Here is a 4,496-nt window from a genome sequence, read left to right on the forward strand (position 1 = left end):
GAACACACTGTTTACACAGAGTAATGCAGAGCTACAGCTGGTTTGTATCAGAGAAAGGCTGTGCACATTTGCTAGGCTGCAAGCACAAAGCTTCTAAAAGACTGAGAGTCTCTCCTTTTAACTCAGAATCCTTTTGTAAATATTTCAGTACTCACCTTCTCTAGCTGGAACAAAGCTTGGCCTCCTTTGCTGGTTTTAAGGAAAAAAAAAATAATCTTAAGAGACATTAGAGAATAGGAAACAGTGGTGATTCAGCAGCTGCTCCAGGTAAATAAGCTCACACTGCTCACTAGAACCCCCCTCCTCTCAAACTCTATCCTTCCTTATCAACACTCTGAAAAAGTACAAAAAGATCTTCACCTTGATTAGCAGGGTACCTTTGGAGGACTCAAAATGTGCTTAGGAAGCCTGAGCTGCTCTGTTTTCAGTTTTTGTGGAAAGGAAAGAATACCCAGCAGTAGCCAATGCCTTATCAATAAATGAAATTAACATCATTTAGTGTCACAGCTGATTAGGAACAACAGCTTCTCATTTGTTTCAGAGCTTCTTTTCAATCCTAGAACAGAGGAGAAGTGCCAAAACATAAGGCCAGCATCACACCTCTGCATCTGGCAGTAAATAAGTAGTTAATAACAATGGGAACTGACTGGCAATGCCACCAAAAAGTGTGCAAGACTCAGCATCTGTTTTTCAGTGAGCAAAACCAAGCTGTCAGGTGCATGTGGATTAAAACTCCGGCTCCACTCTCTCTGCTGTGTCAATCTAGAAGATCCTCCTGGCACCTTCTCTACCAGACACCAGCCTGCCCAGCTGAAGCCCTGACTCCATGATTGCCTTGGTGAGAGGCAGGTGGAGCTGCACAAACTGCTGATGGCAGCAGAGTGTAACAACAGCCCCCTGGGGCAGTACACACACAGGAATATACACGTGTTCCATGCAGAGCCTAGAAGGCTGTCCACATGCAAAGCTACAGCTGCACTGGGGTGAAGTTCAGTTGTCCACAGAATGTCCTTTCCAAAAGGAAACACACGATTCAAACACCCTAGTGAATGAAGAAAAGCTTCTGCTCGTCATTTCTGTGAGGTTTTTTTCTATTGCCGTAAAAGGAAGAGATGAGTAACTCTTTTTAAAACAAACAAAAGAAAACAAAACCACACAAAAAAAACCCCAACAAACGAACAAAAACACAAAACACAAACCAACCAGAAATTCATGAAATGGGAAGAAATTTGAGTGAAATCCATGTTGGCATATTTTAGTATGAATTCTCCACCTTGTTTACTTGGAAGCCTTCTCACTGTGTCCCTGCCTCCCTACCAGGTACCTGATATTTCCTTATAAAATGTTGGAAACAAGAATTCTCACCAGCTCTGTGAACAAACTAACTATGCTACAAAATTATGAGTACTTACTGATAACTGTTTCCAAGAACCTGAAAGAACTTATAAAACCAAACTATTATGGGTTGACATTACAGTCAAGTACTCTGTAGTTTAAAATATTCCTATAACCTCCGAAGAGAAAACATTCAAAATGAACGATTTAAAACTAAACTGCAAGTATACTAATTAAATAGTAAACTAATTACTCTGCTTCACAATTTACCAGAGATCAAAGAATACAAACTATTGAAAAGGCTAACTTTGAAAAAGTTAAAATTCAAATTTCCACTTATAAAGCCTGCCTCTACTCATTCTTGCCATATGCTAACTTTATCCCTCAATTTAGAGATGCCTCCAGACAAAACTCATTTTAAAAAAACCCTATTGTTTACATTTTTTTTAAATAAAAAACACTACCTAAATTACTTTTATTATGATCTTTTGCACCAGGAGGTGCTGGTCCATTACTGTTCCAGTAAGAAAGGTTCTCAACCTAAACCTCTCCTGATGTAACTTGAGGATGTTACAGCTTTCTGTAACAATGTGTCCCTGTCCTGTACCAAACTGTCATCCCTGTCATGTTGCATTTTCTTTTAGTAAATAAACAATGCTAGTTTCCATGTGCCACAGAAAGGAAAACAATTTAATTTCCCTTCAAATAAACATGCACCCCAAAGTGGAAATTAACACAGATCCATTGTCTTTGCTTTAAGCAAGTTTGCACAGGCAAGAAATCAATGACTTGATTGCTGAGTCACATCACCCCCTAAATGATGGAGTTAAGGAAACAAACAACATTTCTTCTGCTTCATTTCAAAGACTGCAAGGCATAAATTTCAGAACCCTATTCTACTCTTTGCAATCCACAAACTGGTTGGAAAAAAAACAAAAAAAAACCACACCTCAAAATGGAAGACTTGTGACCATCAGCATTTTTTGCTTGTATTTTGGTTTATGATGGCAAAAAGACATTCTAGACCAACACTGTTTATAAATGGATGGAATTTTGAAGTGTATCAGATATGTTGCCCTCAGGCTGAATTTTCTATCCTTCTGAAAAGAAGTCTTCTGAAAGAAGTCACAGACTCCTCCCAAATAACTGTCAGGTTGAACTCACTAGAATCCTTACTGAATCAAAACATTACTTGGGAGAGACAAAGCTAAATTTCTTCAGACTAACATAAATTTTATATACTGGAAATGTACATTTAAACAAATAAGTCAGAAAACCCACACAAAGCCCCCACAGGTTAGATTAGTTTTGCTCCTTACTTGGATAACACAAACCAGACACTTTCAGAATCTCCTATTGCATCAAATCCATGAAACTGCTACAGGTTAAATTCTGCTTCTTTACACACCTCTGCACCAAGCCACACCTCTCCCACTTAAAAATACTGGTTATAACTCTGAACTAAGAGGCTGAATTCATTTAAAAAACAAACCCAAACAAATTTTTTATTTTTTTTTTTAAACAAAAACTCCTAGTGAATATCTGGCAAGCATTTTAAATTTGAAGACAAAAATATTGTAAATTTATTTTAAAATGAAACTGGGAAAATATTTGAAGTTGTTTCAGGAAGTGAGATTCTACCATAAGTTGCAGGCATAACCTTACATTCATTTAACGTGAGGCAAGGTTTCCAGGATCAAATTTCTTTATTCATAATATCATAGTAGGAAGATGCCCAAATGCCCAAATGGATGGGAAAAAAAAAAAAAAAAAAAAAAAAAAAAAAAAAAAAAAAAAAAAAAAAAAGAGAGAGAGAAAGGACAAGGAACATAGAGCACAGAGCATTGTTCCCTCACAGCACAGTCACTGCTGTCAGCACAGAGTTTCTCTGTCTCCAGCAGCAAAAATTAATTCATATTTTCCTTCCTATGCTTAAGCATTAGAACCCAGTAATGCAGCTACAACTAATGTGATTTCAGTAGCAAAAGACCATTTGGCAATTATGATATCCTAGTTTGGGTGTATGGTTCATTACTTTCAAAGCTTATGACTGACTTCTTAAAAAGATAAAATTAAATGAGCATTACAACAGTTTAATAAAAACATGTGCATCAAGATGCATGAGTTGCCTTTCTCCCTCACCAAATAGGCCAAGTTTCTGTGTGTTAATTAAGCCTGACTAGATTTAGTGTAGACTCAGACTGTAAGAGATGAGAGGATTTTCCCCCCTCAGATAATTAAAGTGGATTAAATTAGAAGGGCTATCCTTTCCTAGAGATCTTGCTTTTCCAGAGACAGAACACTGGTTTTACCCAGCATCTGGGGCTCAGAACTATCTGTCCCACCCAGGAAGAACACCAGAGTGCATCTGCATCCACTTCCCAAAACATTCAACAGAAGGAGAGAATCACCCAGCTGTTAAGCCCAACACCGTAATGACACAGAACTTGTCACTTCTGCTCTCAGCTCCAGCAAGTGTGCAGTGTTAAATTTTAGAAGCATTTGGGGTGAGGAGCCAAGCTTCTGGGTGAAGGAGTTCCCTCTCCCCACCCAGTCCTCACTTAACCTCCCAACCGGAGTAATGTCAGAAATTACAAAGAGGACACAACTTGCCCTACAGCAGGATAACCACAATTTAGCCCTCCAAATACACCTGTTTTTGTTGTTTGAAGCGGGACTGTTTAGGGGTCAATTTCAAGCGTGCCAGAGATGGTTTCAAGAGTGTAAACAGCAGCCAGAAAATACACAGCTGCGCAAGAATGGTGACTGCTGTTCCAACGCAGGAGTGAAGGGCCCAGACACCATAAATAACCCCATATTCCAGACATTCGGATGGCTTCTGACAGTTCTCCTTCAGACACGAGAACACCGTGTTCTCAGTAGCTCAGCAAAACCGCAGCTCGTCCAAGTCGGTGAATAACCGGGGTTTTAACACAGCATTTACCTATTGGTTTTTTTCTGCGCAGCCTGACGACTTCAAAGAGGGAGTTACGCGTTCTTCCCTTCGGATTATCACCCCTGCTCCATCCCAGCGCCAGCCTGAGGGCTCCCCCTTCCCGTCGCCTGACAGACGGTGCGACGGTGCGACAGACGGGGGGACACGGAGAGACCGGCATGTGCTTGGGGGACCCAGGGCCAACAAGAGTTGCCGTGTCGGCGGG

Source organism: Heliangelus exortis, chromosome 6, assembly GCF_036169615.1.
Source record: "Heliangelus exortis chromosome 6, bHelExo1.hap1, whole genome shotgun sequence".
Classification (NCBI taxonomy): domain Eukaryota; kingdom Metazoa; phylum Chordata; class Aves; order Apodiformes; family Trochilidae; genus Heliangelus; species Heliangelus exortis.